The sequence below is a fragment of the Podarcis pityusensis genome, assembly GCF_964106645.2.
Source record: "Podarcis pityusensis genome assembly, chromosome: 9".
Taxonomy (NCBI): Eukaryota; Metazoa; Chordata; class Lepidosauria; order Squamata; family Lacertidae; genus Podarcis; species Podarcis pityusensis.
The window spans coordinates 6273369-6291620 of NC_138034.1; the positions used below are offsets into that span (position 1 = coordinate 6273369).

The 18252-nt window shown below is 47.6% G+C and overlaps 1 pseudogene across 3 annotated transcripts; it reads left to right on the forward strand.

Moving 5' to 3' along the window:
• Window positions 1–1907: 1907 nt before the first annotated feature.
• LOC308484872 (actin, cytoplasmic 3 pseudogene) lies at window positions 1908–14620 on the forward strand (annotated as a pseudogene). 3 transcript variants are annotated; one of them, XR_013991469.1, is made up of 2 exons: window positions 1908–1954; window positions 13096–14620. The product of XR_013991469.1 is annotated as an actin, cytoplasmic 3 pseudogene (transcript). The 3 variants fall into 3 exon arrangements; XR_013991470.1 differs by lacking the exon at window positions 1908–1954 and adding an exon at window positions 12365–12454; XR_013991471.1 differs by lacking the exon at window positions 1908–1954 and adding an exon at window positions 12409–12534.
• The last annotated feature ends 3632 nt before the right edge of the window (window positions 14621–18252 follow it).

Genomic DNA, 18252 nt, shown 5'->3' on the forward strand with positions numbered 1-18252 from the left:
TGCATCCTCTCCAGCATTTTGGTGAGGTTCCTGGGTGTATTAGTGCTAGTTCCCGTGGTATTAGTTACCACCTGTTAGTGAGTTTCAGAGTGAGTTCTTTTCTTTTCACTGATATGGATTTAAAGGGAGGTTTAGACCACATTCTGGTCCATTGGGTGGGGTTGATCTCATAGCCTATGTCGCCCTCCCATTGTTTTTAGATTACGTCTAGGGGGGTTGTGGGATTTTGGAGTAGTATTTTGTATATTGTGGATACCATCCCATTACTGTGTCCCTTTGTTGTTAGGAGGGTTTTTTCCGAAGGTTGTCAAGGACCTAGTTGCTGCTGATTTCACTACTGGATTGTTTAAGAGGGCATGTAATTGGAGGTTTGTTAGCCCAGGGCATTTGAGTGTCCCCTAGTTTGTCTTGTATTTCTTGTGTTGATGTGGATTTGTTATTTCTGTAGAAGTCTCCTAGGCTGTATAAGCCTTTGGTTGGCCAGGTTTTTAACTGGAGGTTTTGTGCTGCGTGGTGGAATAGTGGGTGGTGTGCCAGGGGAATTAGTGGGGATGGGGTTCGGAACAGTTTACCTACTACTTCTTTTCATGCTTTAAGCATGGTCTGTGTGAACCTGTTTAATGTTGTGGGGATTTTCCTTAGTTTGTTTGGGAGGAATGAGTATGCTGTTTGTATTTTCAATTGTGTCCCTCTCCAGGTGTACCCATTGTTTTGTCTCATCTTCTAATATATACGGGATTATGTGGTGTACTTGGTTGGCGATGTTATCGGCTTCTGTGTTGGGGATTCCCCATCCTCCTTCTGAGGAGGGGAGGTGCAGGTATTTGGGGCTTATTCTTGTTTTTTTGTGTGAGAAGATAAATGAGTGTAATTTTTTCTGCCATTTGCGAAGTTGGGCTGGGGAAATCCAGATTGGGAGGTTAATTTTGGGTGATCATTTTGATCATGGCTATTTTATCTGAAAGAGTGAAGTTGGTGTTGTTCCATCTCTTTAGGTCTTTGTTGATTTGTCGCCACAGGGGCTTGTAGTTGTGGAGGTACAATTTATTGAGGTTTCTGGTTATTTGTAGCCCTAGATATCTGAACTTGGTGTGGCAAAGTTTTATTTTGGTAACCTTAGTGAGTTCTTTTTGGGTGTGAGGAGGGGTGTTGAAGCACATAGCTTCTGACTTTGTAAAATTTACCTGTAGGCCTGACACCATTGCAAATGTGTTGAGTTCTCTGATTAGGGAGGTTGCTGTGTTTATGGGGTCTGGTGTTGTGACCATTAGGTTGTCTGCAAAGAGCCCTAATTTATAGGCTCTACCTTTTATTTCCACTAGCTGGGCTCACCATTAAATGCAAATGAATTTTTCCTCCATCCCTACTTCTAAACAGGTGTTAACAGCGTTGCAGCCTAAGCCCACCTTTTACTTGGCCTTTATAGAGGCACAATCTGGGACACATTTCTGAAAACAAAACCAATAATTCATCTCCAAAGATATGTGGGAGGCTGCATCAGCTTTCCAGAGAGAGCTCGTAAAATCTGGCAACGGAAAGGAGATGTTGAATCAGCAAGACTTTTTTTTCAAAGCCACACCCATGAATGGCTAGAATATGGCCAGAGATGCTTCAATCTGACCATATTTGGCCATATTGCAAAATGCTCTTTGCCCTTTTGCTCTTTGTCCTGAAAAGCCACAGCAGGTGTATTTATGATACTTTTTAATTGCACACATGGTTTCCAATAAAACTTGTGTCAATAGAGAAGCAGAGATATAAGATCAAGGACAGATTGGCCAGGAACAGGTAAGTGTGATGAGGAAGGAAAAAATTTTGTGATTAGAATCATAGAGTTGGAAGAGACCACAAGGGCCATCGAGTCCAACCCCCTGTCAAGCAGGGTGATCCAAGTAATCCAAGATTACTAGGAGCATCGTGAGATTAACAGCAAAGGCAACTGCATCTCCCTCAGGTAAGTATGAAATGGTGCTCAGCACCCACGGTTTCTCTGCCTGATCCTTACCTGTACTGTTTGTCTCCTCTCTTCTCTGAAGAATCACTGTAGAGTTGGAAGGGACCCACAAAGCTCATCTAGTCTGCAATGCAACGTACGCAAAACACCAAATTGGCTAACCCGTCATGATTATTTATTTCATGGAAAGCCCCTTCAAGCTGCTCAGCCTGCCATACGCACCCCTACTTTGCTTTAATACAGTGGTACCTCGGGTTACATATGCTTCAGGTTACATACGCTTCAGGTTACACTCCGCTAACCCAGAAATAGTGCTTCAGGTTAAGAACTTTGCTTCAGGATAAGAACAGAAATCGGGCTCCAGCAGCAGGAGGCCCCATTAGCTAAAGTGGTGCTTCAGGTTAAGAACAGTTTCAGGTTAAGTACGGACCTCCAGAACGAATTAAGTACTTAACCCAAGGTACCACTGTAATCACAACAACCTTGCAAGGTAAGTAACACTGAGAGACAGCGACTGCCTCCAAGTCACCCACTGATTTGAACCCAGATCTTACTGTTCCTGGTCCAACATAACATCTGGATCAGGAGAGGCTGTGAAAGACATGGACCGGCGTCTGGATGCAGTGGTGGACTGGGTGAGGGCCCATAAACTGTGCTTGACTCCTGGAAAGATGGGGGCTCTTTGGGTAGCTAGCTACCATGTTCAGGAAACTGGCAAGTTACCCGTTCTGGAGGGGTTGCATGCTATCTGAAGAGGCAGGTGCACAGTTTGTGGGTACTTCTGGATACATCTTGGTCACTAGAGGCCCAGGTGTCCTGTGGCTGAGAAGGCCTTTTACCAGCTTTGTCTGGTTCACCAGCTATGGCTGTTCCCAGAGAGGGGTAGCCTAACCCCTGTAGGCCATGCCCTGGTAACATGAGGCACTCTTGTTAAAACAGCTGCACCGGCTGCCCACCTACTGCTGAACAGAGTTCAGGCTCCTTGTGCTAATTTACAAAGTGTTGAACCACTTGGGTCAGGGATCCTCAGGGTGCCTGAATCCTTATATCCCAGCTTGATCACGGAGATCAGCTTCAGGAGCACCACTGGCTGAGGCTCACTTGATAACAGCAAGAACCAGTGGCGTAGCGTGGGGGGTGCCAAGGGTGCCGGCCGCACCGGGCGCAACATTGGGGGGGGCGCGAGTCCAGAGGGAAGGGACAAGTTCCTTCCTCCGCCGGGCTCCCCGTCGCTACCGCCAGCCTTACGCCCTAGCGCGTGCGCGCTCCCCGCTGCCGCTGCGACTGCGCTCCACTCACTGCTCGCAGGAGGAGCAGCCGCTGCAGCAGCGCCGACGCTGCCACCGACGCCTGGCCGGGCACGGGCAGCCTCCGCACCCCGCCGCCGCCGCCATCCCCTCGGCCCAGCCACAGGCGGCGGCTGCTTCTGCTGACTGGGAGGGAGGAGAGCTCCGAGGGGCCTCGCCGCGCCTTGCGCTCCCCAAAACCCTCCGAGAGGAAGCCGGCGGGCGGGCGAGGGTCTCCCGGCAGAAGGGGGCGCCGCTGGCTCCGGCTCTCAGCGCAAGTCTCAACCGCGGGGGGGGGGCGAGGACGGAGCACGGCTGGAAGCCCCCGGACCCGGCCGGGAGGAGGAGAGGCGCTCGCCAAGCCCGGATCTGGAGCTCCACCTACAGCCCAAGGAGAGGAGGGGGCGGGGAGGCGCCTGAGGGGAGGGGGCTTCGGCTGCCTCGGCCCGCGGGGGCTCCGCAAATAATAAATTTAATAAATTCCTGCTGAGCCTTTGGGGGGGGTCCTTGGCTCCTTCGCTCGCCCCCAGCCCCAGTGGCGTAGCGTGGGGGGGTGCAGGGGGGCCGGGCGCAACACCTGGGGGGGGGCACTCGCACTCGAGTGCTAAAATCCACGGGTTAGGGGGCGCAAATTACTTGCCTTGCCCCGGGTGCTGACAACCCACGCTACGCCACTGGCAAGAACTCAAACCCTTAGTGCCACCAGCCCACTCCTGTGGAACTCTCTGCCACTAGACATCCAGCAGGTGTCTTCCATGCCAACTTTTAAAGACCTGCTCAAAACTCTCCTATTCTGCCAGGCCACTGTAGGCAGTTAAGGGTGCATTCCCCACAGAAGTCTACTGATGTTTGTTGCAAATTAGTTTAACTTGCTTTTAACTTTTTAGGATTCTGTCAAATTATAGTTTCAGATTGTTGTAAGCTGCTGTGATATATTTGTATGGTGCAACAGTACATAGATATTTATTCTCATAGCCCAGGGGTCTGCAACCTTTAAGACAAAAAGAGCCACTTGGACCCGTTTCCGAAGGAAAAAAAACTGGGAGCCGCAAAAGTCATTATAAAAATAACTTTTTTGTCACTTTTTTATTATTTCTTTGTTTGACCCCTCAGAATTACTCCTCCTCATAGAAATAAACGTTAAATTAACAAGTTACCTTTTTGTGTGTGTGTGTTCTTCACTCCCCTTCAAAACAGTGACCAGCGTACATGCCCCCTTTCAATGCAGTGACCAGCGTACATGCCCCTTACAATGTAGCGGGCAGGCGGGAAGGTGACGTCGGGATGGTGCGTGACTAACGCACGCACCGCCCCCATGCGACGTCACAGCCAGTACAGCGCCCGCCACAGTGGGGAGTGTCGGGGCGCACAATGCGCCTTCTCCCCTCGCTAGTATCCGCCCCGGAGCCGCGGCAAAGGTGTAAAAGAGCCACATGCGGCTCCGGAGCCGCGGGTTGCAGACCCCTGTCATAGCCTATGTCATTCTTCCATTGTTTTTTGATTGCATCTAGGGGGTTTGTGGGATTTTGGAGTAGTATTTTGTATACTGCGGATACTGTCCCTTTACCGTTTCCCTTTGTTGTTAGGAGGAGGTTTTCGAAGGTTGCCAGGGGCCTAGTTGCTGCTGATTTTACTGTTGGGTAGTTTAAGAGGGCATGTAGTTGGTGTTGCGTTAACCAGGGCATTTGGGTGTCCCCTAGTTTGTCTTGTATTTCTTGTGTTGACAAAGGTTTGTTATTTTTACAAAAGTCTATTAGGCGATATAAGCCTTTGGTTCGTTAGGTTTTTATCTGGAGGTTTTGTGCTGCATTGTGGAAAAATGGGTGGTACGCCAGGGGGATTAGTGCGGATGGGGTTGGAGATAATTTGCCTATTTCTGTTTTCCATGCTTTGAGCATGGTCTGTGTGTACCTGTTAAGTGTTGTGGGAATTTTCTTTAGTTTATTTGGGAGGAGTGGGTATGCTGTGGTGCAGGTATTTTGAATTATGTTCCTCTCTAGGTGTACCCATTGTTTTGTCTCATCTTCGAGTATATATGGGATTATATGGCGTATTGGGTTGGCAATGTAATATGCTTCTATGTTGGGGATTCCCCATCCTCCTTCTGAGGTGGGGAGGTGCAGGTATTTGGGGCTTATTCTTGGTTTTTTATGTGAGAAGATAAAAGAGTGTAGTTTTCTCTGCCAACTGCGGAGTTGGGTTGATGGGATCCAGATTGGGAGGGTTTGGAATAGGTAGGTTAGTTTTGGGAGGGTGATCATTTTGATCATGGCTATTTTGTCTGAGGGTGGCGCTGTGGGTTAAACCACAGAGCCTAGGACTTGCCGATCAGAAGGTCGGCGGTTCGAATCCCCGTAACGGGGTGAGCTCCCGTTCCTCGGTCCCTGCTCCTGCCAACCTAGCAGTTCGAAAGCACGTCAGAGTGCAAGTAGATAAATAGGTACCGCTCTGGAGGAAAGGTAAACGGCGTTTCCGTGCACCCGGAAGCTGTACACCGGCTCCCTCGGCCAATAAAGCGAGATGAGCGCCGCAACCCTAGAGTCGGCCACGACTGGACCTAATGGTCAGGGGTCCCTTTAACTTATTTTGTCTGAGAGAGTGAAATTCATGTTATTCCATCTTTTTAGGTCTTTGTTAATTTGTCGCCACAGGGGCTTGTATTTGTGGAGGTACAATTTATTGAGGTTTCTGGTTATTTGTACCCCTAGGTATCTGAACTTGGTGTGGCAAAGTTTTATTTTGGTGACCTTAGTGAGTTCTTTTTGGGTGTGAGGAGGGGTGTTAAAGCACATAGCTTCTGACTTTGTAAAATTTACCTGTAGGCCCGACACTATTGCAAATGTGTTGAGTTCTCTGATTAGGGAGGTTGCTGTGCTTCTGGAGTCTGGTGTTGTGACCATTAAGTCGTCTGCAAAGAGCCCTAATTTATAGGTTCTGCCTTTTATTTCCACACCCTTGATGTCTGTGGCTGCTTGGATTCGGATTGCTAAGGGTTCCAGAGCCAGGATAAATAAGAAGGGAGACAGTGGGCACCCTTGTTTCGTGCCTCTTTCGATAGCTATAGTATTAGAATCCATATTGTTAGTTCTGCATTTTGCTGAGGCTTGGGAGTATATTTGTTTGAGGATTTGTAGGAAGTTGGGGCGAAATTTAATGTTAGTTATTACTGCTAATATGTATTTCCACTCTAAGCAATCAAAGGCTTTGAGGATGTCTAGGGACATAATTGTCAATGGGAGTTTGGTTGCCTTGCTGTGTTCGATCAGGTTCAGTAGTTTCCTGATGGGGTCTGTTATATTGCGGCCATGGACAAAGCCAGTCTGGTCTGGGGCTATTAACTTGTGTAGGAAGGTTTTTAGGCGGTTGGCCAAGATTGATGTGAATATCTTGTAGTCTTGGTTTATTAATGAGATTGGGCGGTATGATTCTACTTTGAGGCTGTCTTTTAGTGGTTTTGTGATGGAGACTATTTTGGAGTGGGTCCAGGTTTTGGGGATGGGCCCCCCTTTTATGATGTCGTTGAATAGGAGGGTCATGTAGGGCATCAAGGGTTCTTTGAATTTCCTACAGAATTCTGCTGTGAAGCCGTCTAGGCCTGGGGCTTTGTGTGGTTTCAGGTTTTTGAGGACCGTATCTATTTCCTCTGGGGTGATAGGACTGTCCATGAATTCCTGTTCCTCATCAGTTAGGGTAGGCATGGTCAGTCCTGCTAGAAATTTTCTGATTTCCTTCTCTGGTGGGTTATGGGAGGTGTATAGGTTGGAGTAGAATTCTGCAAATTCTGAGGTTATTTCTTTGGGGGTGAATGTTATGTTGCCATCTTTTTTGGTGATGCAGTGTATTCTTGTTTTGAGTGCTTTTTTGCTAGTAATCTGGAGTTTTCCCCTCCATATTCATAGAAACGTTGTTTAGAGTATAGAATGTTGATCATTGTTTTGTTGATTTCTAGGGAGTCTAGTTCTCTCCTTTTTTGTTCTATAAGTTTGAGGAGTTTTTTAGATCCTGTTTGTTTGTAGCGTGATGAGAGGGCTGTGATGTCTTGTTCTATTTTGCTAATTTTTGAGGTTTGTTTTTTAAGGAATGCTATCTCTTTTATGCAAGCTCCTCTGGTGACCGCTTTCATTGCATCCCATAGGAGGGGAGTTGTTATATTGTCTACATCGTTTTCCTTGAAGTCGTTTTGGAGAGTTTTTGTGAGACTCTCTCTAATTTGTTTGTTTGTAGTTAGGATGGGACTGAAGGACCATGATTGGGTGGTTTGTGTTCCTTCTCCTATTTTAACGGTGACTTCTACTGGAGCGTGATCTGTGATTTTAATGTTACCTATGTTCATTGATTCCACTGAGGGGATCAGACCCTGTGTGAGCAGAATGCTGTCCAGTCTGGACACTGTACCATGGCATCCGGATTGGAATGTATGGCTGGTGTCTCCCGGGTTTTGCTCACCCCAAATGCCGTAGAGACCCCTGTTTTTTAGCATTTTTAATTACTTGTAAGAGTTCCTAGTTGTTGGGGGTTTCCTTTGGAGGAAGGTTGCCCATGGGGTTGTAGGGTGGATGTCTTTCAGGGATATACCTTTCATATTTAGATTGAGGCCCCCTCCTAGGATTGCTTCCCCTTCAGAAAAGGAGAGGAATTTGTTTAGTGTCTTCTGAAAGAATTCTAGTTGTTTCGAGTTTGGGAGCCGACTGTCAGTTTGATTTTGCCATCTAGTGTCCCTTTAGCAAAAATGAATCTGCCTTTTTTGTCCTTTAGGACTGTTGTGGCAGTGAAGTTCAGGTCTCTGCTCAGTATTATAGCTACGCCGCAAGCTTTCCCTGAGCCTCGTGTGGCCCACTGTTGACTGAAGTGGGGGTCCCTCAGGAGTTTGCTCCCTTTGGGTGGGTTGTGTATTTCTTGCAGGAAGGTGATGTGTGGTTTCATGGTATTTATGTATGAGGTGATGCGTTTTCTTTTTATGGGGTTTCCCAGCCCCCTCACATTTAGTGTAATTGCTTTTAGGCTAGCCATCTTGCTTATCTATTATGTAGGGTGATTCCTTGCCAACTCATCCAGGTTATCCTGTGTCTCTCACTTTGTGTTGTTTAACAAACCAATGGGGTTGGCTGACCTAGCGTGTGGTGGGTGGGGGGTTAGTGGGATTAGGATCAGATTTGGGTTAAAGAGTGGGGGGATAGGTTATAGAGAGTATCCTATATGTAGTCATATAGGTGTTTGTTAGGGGTATTTTGGGCAATCTGGCATTTAGCCGGTTGGCCCTGGGTCTCAGCTGGTGTGGATGGCCTAGTTCAGGGGCAGACCATCCTCCCTGTCGTTTGCGATAGGGGGTGGTCAGTGAGACGGTGTTAAGCGTCTTTGTGACGCCAATGTTGGGTATAGGGTTCATAAGCAGTGTTGCCAGTCTTATTAGCAACATGTTATTAGCAATATGTTGGGGTGGGGATGTGGGTGTTGGTACACTCTGGTGCCTCCATTGTGCTGATTGGGTGTCAGATTTTAGCCTGTTTGTGGGTTGTTGGGTGGTGGGGAATATGGTTTGAAGTCATCTGGACTGGCGTTGGGGTGGAGATGCAGGGCTGGGGGCGGTGCTGATGGTGTTGGCTATATTTATGGCCTAGGGGGAGGGGGAAGGAAGGTGGGAATCACCAGTCCTTCAGTTTGAGGTGTTTTCTGGGTGCTTCATTCAGCTGTGGTTGTTGTTGTAGGGTCGTCCATCTGTGATGTGTTGATTTGGTTGATCCTGGTCTGTTGCCTTGCGCTGCATGTTCGGCAGGATGCTTCTGTGCGTGGTGGTGGTTGGATGTGCTGGTTTGCATTGTTGTGTCGCTTCTGTTGCTTCTTTTTCAACTTTACTGTTGTCCAATTGTTTGGTGTTGTTTCCTCGTGGTTGTCATGACTGTCACTTGGTGGGTCTGTCGGTTGCCATTCCAGTGGAGGGCCGAGTTCAAGGTTCTTCAGTAGTTGCAGGGCTTCAGGTATGTTGGTAGCCATGTGTTGTGTTGTGTTGTGTTGGTTGTTACTATAAGGCGGAAGGGGAAGCCCCATAGGTACTTGATCCCTGCTTGTTGGAGGCGCTGGGTGCATGGGTGTTGGTTTTTCCTCCGATTTAGGGTGTCCTGAGATAAATCCTGTAAGGCCAATATGGGGTTGTCTCCATATTGAAGGCTTGTTGTTGAGTTTCTGAGGTTGTTCCATACCTCTTCTTTCTTTTTGTAGCATGTGAAGCATACAATGATGTCTCGTGGGGGGGCGTTGGGTTTCGGTATAGGTTTTAGGGCTCTGTGAGCCCTCTCTAGGTCGTCTACCTCGAGTGTCAGGTTTGGGATTGTATTTTTCAGCCAGCATACAATTAGGTCTGCTGGGCTTTTCTTCTCCACTTTTTCAGGAAAGTTGCGGAAGCAGATGTTGCAGCGTCTACTACGGTCTTCTAAGTCTGCCAGTTTGATTTTCATGGCTGTGTTTTCCATATCTACTATTTCCAGGTGGCTTTCCAGTTTAGCCACTTTATTACTGACACGTGTGTTTTCCTCTGGGTACTTCTCTATTATTCTTTCTTGTATTTGGTTCTTCTTTTCTAGAGTTTCCACTTTGGCGGTCATGTCACTGAATGCTTTGAATAGTTCTGTTAGTCTCATTTTCACTTCCTTCAGTTCTTGTTTTGTTGCTGGGTCATTGTCATCTGGGGGGGGTGTTGTGTTCTTGGTGCTGTTTGCCATCTCCCTGGTTGGTGTCATCACAGTCTCGTTGGTGTTTTTGGTTTCAAATTTGCTTGGCATCCTCTTGGAGCAGGGCGTGTTGTGGTTAGGAGTTGTGGTGATTCCTGGGTGTTGCTGATCTGTTGAGCTGAACAGGCGTTGTTGACTGGTGGCTTAGATTAGGCGGTCATTAGTGTCCCATCTGGGCTGTGCTTTAAGAGCTTCTCTGGGGTTCCCGCAGTCACCTCAGCAGTGTTGCCGGGGGGGGGGCAGCCAAGCAGACAGATGAGTAAGCCAACAGACAGACGGTTCACATAAAGGGGCTGGTAGGCAGGGGTGTGAGAGATTGGTGGGGTGGGGTCAGAGGGAGAGTGTATGTTTGGGGGGGTTGTTCGTGGGTGCCCCTGTGTGTACACGTCTGTGCACGGATCCTCACAAAAGGAGTATTGGGGTCCAGTCGAGGGTGGAGGGAGGGGTTAGGGGTTCGTAGTAAAGAATTAGGAATTTAAGGTTGGCAAGGATGTGTTCAGGAACAGAACCCAGCAAAGCAGTATAGAGGTTGAAGGTGAAAAAGGAGGGGAGGAAAGGGGGAGAAGCAGGGGAGGGGAGGGATGGAAGTGAGAGTAAAGTAAAGAGGGGAGAGAGAAAAGGAAGGAAGGAAGGAAGGAAGGAAGGAAGGAGAGAAAAAGGGGGGAAGACACAAGGAAAGATGAAAATGTTTGGTTGCAGTGGTGGTTCTAGTAATAGTATGAGGTAAGACCCCTGTGGGGGATTGTTAATAAAAGTGTGTGGGGAGGTATGTGTATGTAGATTTTAGGGTTAGGAGGGTAAGAGAGACTAGAGAAGCAGACGAAATCAAAGAGGGAAAGTGGGGGGGGGGCGCGGGGGCAGGAAGGTGAGAGATCTGAAGATGTTGAAGTTGTGATGCCTGGCAGTAGTATTTGTATATCAAATGCCAAAGGTAAAAATAATGTAGAAATGAAAATGTATAGAGAGCCCTTTTGAGAGGGGCAAATTTAATATAATAATGTGTATGTGTTCTTTTTAAAAAGGAGGGGGGAAGGTGAAATATACTCAGAGTCGCAAAGTGATTTCATGCTCTTTATTCAGCTCATAGTGGTGAGGAGGAATGAATGAAAGTCCCCTCAAAGTATCTGCTTTATATACATTATTTACACAATGGGCTGCACATGATTGGCTAATTCCGGAATTCTACTGTAAGCCAATCAGGTTGTGGATTCACTTCTATCTGGAGCATGATTGGGTGGTTCTAGGACCAATCAGACTGCTGCCTTTTGGATCCTATTGTTCTAGGACCAATCAGACTGCTGCAGTTTGGATCCTATTCAACTCAGTACATAAGAGAAGGGGAGAGAGAGAAGGAGCGGGGGGGAGGAAAGGAAAAGAAAGGAAAAGAAAAAGGTAGGGGGGAAGGGCACCAGTTGCAATAGCACTGATATGGGGGGGGAGTATTTTTATTTTATTTTAATTTTCAGAGAGGATGGTAATATTGTAGTTGCAGGACAATGGGGGGAAGATAAGGCTCCCTCCTCAAAAACAGACAAACTAAGAAACTAAAGGGGGACTAAGAGGAAAAGAGGAATAATAATAGTAATAATAATAATAAAAAGGATTTTTTAAAAAAGTAATAATGATGATAAAAAATAGTAATTAAAAACAAAGTGTTTTCCCCTTTTTAAAAAAAAATAGAAATGGGGGTAGAGACTGGGGTAAAAATAAAACGAAATACAGAAACTAGGGGAAATATGTTAGTGAGGGGCGGCTTGTCTGGTAAAAATAAAGTAAAAAATATTGGGAGGGAAGGAAAGAGGACAACAGCAACAGCAAAAAGTCCCCTCCCTTTTGGGGGGGGATGGAAAATGTGTTTTTAGGTAATATATGGACGTATTTTAAAAATGGTGGTAATAATAATTTAGCGAAAGGGCTGAAGATTTAGGGAAGGGGGGAAGGAAAAAAAAGGGGAGTTGTTTTTTTAAAAGGGGGTTAAAAATATATGAAAAGGGGGGGAGTTTTCTGTATTAAAAAAAAGTAGAGGATAGAGTTAATGAGAATAATATAATATAAAAAAGTTGCTTGGTAATATGTTTTTTTAAAAAAAAAATAGAAGAAAAAAGGGGGGAAAGTAAAAAGCACTCGCACACAAAAAGGAAGTAAAAAAAAAAATTGAAAAAAGCAGGACAGGGTTTTGCGCAGCCTTCCTCTTGCTTTCTTCCTGCTTGGCGGGGAAGCTCGGGTCAGGCTCAGCCACGCAGTGTTGCAGATAGCAGCAGCAGCAGGTGGGGCTCTGTGTTTGTTTTTTGGTTGTTTCCCCCCCCTTTTCTCCCCTCTCCTCTCTCCTGGCTTAGGTCTCCGATTGTCCCTGGGCAGTCGGCCGGGTGGCTGAGTGTCCTGGCTTTTGTACCTGGCAGCTCCCTCAGTTGCTGCGCTGGGCTCAACTGGTTCCTTGTCAGTTCTGGCGGCAGCAGCAGCAGCAGTCCCAGCGGTCCGGAACCAGCCAGGTAAACCCAATTGATTCTGGCTGGCTTCAGGAGCTGCTCACTGCCGTGGCTTCCGCCATGATGCCTCGCCGGAAGTCATAGTACATAGATATTTATTATAAAAAAAAAACATTACCAACAAAACCACGAAATGGAGTGGCTACGGAAGGAGACCTTGAATTAGGAGAACTGTTCTAGTGGCAGTTGGTTCGGGTCACTGAGACAGCTCCTCCATGTGTCCTTCCTGTTCTCCAAAGATTGGCAGGGGAAAGGGATGGAAATGGAGAGTTGAACATGGGGTAAAGCAGTCTTAGATACAGTGGTAGCTCTGGTTACGTACTTAATTCGTTCTGGAGGTCCCTTCTTAACCTGAAACTGTTCTTAACCTGAGGTACCACTTTAACCAATGGGGCCTCCCACAGCCGCCGCGCCGCTGGCACACAATTCCTATTCTCATCCTGAGGTAAGGTTTTTAACCCGAGGTACTACTTCCGCGTTAGCAGAGTCTGTAACCTGAAGTGTTTGTAACCCGAGGTACCACTGTACTTGAAAATTGTTTATATGAGCACATTTCCTCCCTTGCAGTGAGTTCTGGAATATTCATAAACCAAAACATGAATATTATCTAGGGGGGTAAACAACTCTTTGTTTATTTCCTGCAGACTTGCTCCAAATGGCTGAGAATGGGGCTGCCACTCTGGTCATTGACAATGGCTCTACGACATGCAAAGCAGGTTTTTCAGGAGAGGACGCCCCCCGGGTGGTCTTCCCCATGGTTGTGGGGAGGCCCAGGGACCAAGATGCCATGGCAGGCTTAGGGCAGGACAGTTACGTGGGGGCTGAGGCACAGAGCAAGAGGGGTATCCTCACCCTGAAGTACCCCATCGAATATGGCATCGTCAGCAACTGGGATGACATGGAGAAGATCTGGCACCACACCTTCTACAATGAGTTGCGGGTGGCCCCCGAGGAGCACCCAGTCTTGCTCGCAGAAACCCCCAATAACCTGAAGAACCACCGTGAGAAGATGACACAGATCATGTTTGAGACTTTCAACACGCCAGCCATGTACGTGGCCATCCAGGCCGTACTGTCGCTCTATGCTTCTGGCCGCATCACCGGGATTGTCATCGACTCCGGGGACAGGTTGACCCACACTGTGCCCATCTATGAGGGCTATGCCCTGCCCTTCACTCAAAGGCCCCTTCCCTTTGCGGGCCATGAGCTGACTGACTACCTCATGAAGATCCTGATTGAGAGGGGCTACAACTTCGTCACCGCAGCTGAGAGGGAGATAGTACAGGACATCAAGGAGAAGCTCTGCTACGTGGCCCTGGACTTTGATCAGGAGATGGCCACGGCCGCCTCCTCCTCCTCCTCCTCCTCCCTGGAGAAGAACTATGAGCTGCCGGATGGGCAGGTGATCACCATTGGCAACGAGCGCTTCCGGTGCCCTGAGGCCCTCTTCCAGCCCCACTTCCTGGGCTTGGAGTGGGCTGGCATCCACGAGGCAACCCTCAACTGCATCATGAAATGCGATAAGGACATGCGCAATGTCTTGTCTGCCAACACGGTGCTCTCTGGTGGCAGCACCATGTACCCCGGCATTGCTGACCGGATGCAGAAGGAGATCACATCCCTGGCCCCCAGCACGATGAAGATCAAGATCATCGCCCCGCCAGAGCACAAATATTCGGTGTGGATCGGGGGCTCTATCCTGGCCTCTCTCTCCACCTTCCAGCAGATGTGGATCAGCAAGCAGGAGTACGATGAGTCTGGCCCATCCATCGTCCACCGCAAATGCTTCTAACAATCCAAGCAGCCAACCTCTTCTGGCCAAGTCAATATATATTGGGGCCTTGTTTTTATCTGTTGAATTCTGTTCTCTTGCAGGATATTTAGTATTTATCCAGTTCTTGATTTGGCTCCTGCATTGGGCAACCTTTGTCCACCACTTTGCCAAGGCCTGTCCACAGCTGCACTCTTAATAATAATAATAATAATAATAATAATAATAATATATTATTTATACCCCGCCCATCTGGCTGGGTTTCCCCAGCCACTCTGATTGTGTACCACCTTCGCCCTTTCTTTTTTCTGATTCATGTGGAATTCAGTACTTTATTACTATCCATTTTCTCTGTCAAACAAAACAAGCCAATAAAGTCATGCTAAATGAAGTAAAAATTGGTGTGCTTCTTGTAGTGAACGACTCTCTTGATAAACACAAATTTTTGGAGCTAACACGTAACATGAAGCAAATCTACTGCTCAGCTTTGCAGTAAGTCAGATTGGACGTACAGGGAGCCACACTTGTGGTTCTGCTTCACTTTCCCCCATGTCCTGCTGCCACAGCGTCCAGAGCATGGTAGTTTGGCTGAGCGTCCCCTCTGGACACGGGCCTTATGGTTGGTCTCGCTCCAAACAGACCACGAGCTGTAGCCAAGGGTCGCTTGTTTGCACTGACCCAGGGCTTACTCTGAGGAAGTTCCCAGGGTTACAACGGCTACAAATGCAATCTATCCAATGGAGTTTGCTCCCTAGAGCAGGGGTAGGCAACCTAAGGCCCGGGGGCCGGATGCGGCCCAATCCCCTTCTCAGTCTGGCCCGCGGACAGTCCAGGAACCAGCATGTTTTTACATGAGTAGAATGCATCCTTTTAATTATAATGCATCTCTGGGTTATTTGTGGGGCCTGCCTGTTGTTTCTACATGAGGAGAATATGTGCTTTTATTTAAAATGCATCTCTGGGTTATTTGTGGGGCATAGGAATTCATTCGTTTTTTTCCTTCAGAATATAGTCTGGCCCACCACATGGTCTTTGGACGGTGGACAGGCCCATGGCTGAAAAAGGTTGCTGATCCTTGTCCTAGAAGGATCACGCCTCACATTCCCCAGCTTTAATCTGAGACATGGTTGCTCTTAAAATCTGAGAATGTAGTAAAAATTAATGCTAAGCTGTGAATTTAGCAAAGGGGAGGCCTAATTTATGAATATGACCTCTGGCTTCCATCATCCCTGATCGCTGAGCAGCAGCTGGAGGAAGTAATAGGAACCTTTGGTTTGTTTATTAAATGGATTTAATCTACCTTTTGACAGGTACCCCCAAAGTACCTTAGAAGGCCAATCCTTATAAACCACTATCAGTTTTGTGCCTTATTAGAATTTATTCGAGTGTTTTCTAAAAAAAATGACAAAGACAGATAATGATCAGAGCATGATAAAAATGGGTGCTAAACCCAATTACTGTATTGGACCGAATATAAGCCGCCTCTACAAATAAGCTGCACTTTTAAAATTAAGGGGGCGGGGAGTCAATACCTGAATATAAGCCGCTCCCTTAAAATTCCGCAGGCACTCACACCCGTAAATGGCAAATGTAGAAGAAAATACTACGGGTACCATTCCCCCGCGCTCCTAGTCTGCTTCCTGGGGGGGAGCCACACCACTTTGCCAGCGGCCTTCCCCCCTTCCCCCTTCTTTCCAGCAGTTCTGGGGAGGCTTGTGAACAGCGGTCCGGACGGGGATTGTTATCCCGCACCCCCAGTGGTCCTCGTGGTGGCTTCCTGGGGGCGGGGGGGGGGGCCACGCTCTCTATTTCGGCCTTGGTAGGCAAGGCACGGCCACAGACCTAGGGCAGCTGTTTCAGCAACGATATCATAAAAGCCCATTTTTGTAAGGTCGCGAATATAAGCCGCACTTTAACTTTTCACAGTCAGAATTTGGGGGGGGGAGTGTGGCTTATATTTGGGTCAATACGGTAAATGGTCCTAAATACCACACATGGGAGGACAAGAATAGGTGCAGAGTTTGGGTGCTGCAGCAGACAAGGCCCTGTCTCTTATAGCCACGGGGCATATTCATTTATGTCATTTACATACCCTCCATCATTTCTCCGATGAAAATAGGAATGTCCTAAGGAAAAACAGGGATAGGACATTCCAGGATCAAATCAGAAACCGGCCCGACTTCTGTAAATCTGGAACTGTCCCTGGAAAATAGGGACACTTGGAGGGTCTGAAAATATCTGCACCAAATGAAGGAAAAGAAGCTGGCCTACGAAGCCCTTCCTATAGTTTTGAAGAAAAAGGTCACCAATCCACTTCAAATTACTAAATTGCAATGCTTCTTCAGCCAGCCATTTTTTAGGAATCATGGGGAATGTTTATTCCTTTCTTGTAAATGGAGCCTGACACTCGGAGAGTCTGCATTTATTCTACAGTGTTGGGATTCTTGCATTTCAGGGGATTGGACTAGATGATCCACGGGGTCGGGGATGAATGTGCGTTCGAGTTGCGCTCCACGGCAACCTGGAAGTAACAGAACGCGTTACTTCCGGGTTTCACCGCTCACGCATGCGCAGATGCTCAAAATGACGTCACGCGCATGCGCGGAAGCAGCAAGATGTGTCGTCACGGCTTACATTGCGTTCAGGATGCGAATGGGGCTCTAGAACAGATCCTGTTCGCATCCCGAGGTACCACTGTATATCCTACCTTTCCTCCGAGGGGCTTAAGCTTGCATGCATGTTCTTCCCATTTTATCCTCACCACGTGTTGCCTCCTTTTTACCCTTGGGTTAGTCTGAGGGTGAGCAACTGGCTGTACATAATAAATTAATAAATAATAATAATAATAATACAGTGGTGCCTCGCAAGACGAAAAGAATCCGTTCTGGGAGTCTCTTCGTCTAGCGGTTTTTTCGTCTTGCGAAGCAAGCCCATTGACGGATTAGCGGATTAGCGCTATTAGCGGCTTTTAGCGGCTTTTAGCGGCTTTTAGCAGCTTATCAGCTTATCGGATAAGCAGATAAGCGGCTTAGCGACTTAGAAAAAGAGGGGGAAAAGGAAAAAAAAAACCCAGGAACTCGCAAGACATTTTCGTCTTGCGAAGCAAGCCCATAGCAGATTCGTTTTGCGAGGCACCTCCAAAACGGAAAACTCTTTCGTCTAGCGAGTTTTCCGTCTTGCGAGGCATTCGTCTTGCGGGGCACCACTGTAATAATAATTTTTATTTATACCCCGCCCTTCCCGGTTCAGAAAACCGGGCTCAGGGCGGCTAACAACAAATTTAAAACACTTAATTGATGCAACAAAAAACAGCATGGAATACAGTATAAAATGTGAATGACAATAAATTCAGAATTCAAAAATCAATTTAGGGGGAAAATTCATCCAATAAACATTAGGTGATCACCAGGGCTAGCTGGCTAAATTGGTCCTATTTGGGCCAGCGAGGAAACCAGGGGAGAATTAGCTGTGGGATCCCAGAGTGGGTAATCTTCATAAAAAGGGGAGGGGGAGGGAAGGAAGGGGAATAAAAGATCAGGTTAAGTTCAAATTGAAAGCCAGGTGGAATAGCTCTGTCTTACAGGCCCTGCGGAAGAAAGTTAAATCCTGCAGGGTCTGGTCTCATGGGACAGAGTATTCCACCAGGTCGGAGCCATCACTGAGAAGGCCCTGGCCCTGGTGGAGGATAATCTGACTTCCTTAGGGCCTGGGACCTGTAAACTATGATTATTCATGGACCTTAAGGTACTCTGCGGGGCAGACCAGGAGAAGCGGTCCTGTACATACGAGGGCCCTAAGCCACAAAGGGCTTTAAAGGTCAAGAGCAGCACCTTAAACCTGACCCTATACTCCACTGGGAGGCAGTGCAACTAGTAAAGTGCTGGGTGAATATGCTCCCATGGCAGGGACCCCGTGAGGAGCCTCGCTGCAGCATTCTGCACCCGCTGGAGTTTCTGGGACAGTTTCAAGGGCAGCCCCCTGTAGAGCGAATTACAGTAGTCAAGCCTGGAGGTGACTGTCGCATGGATCA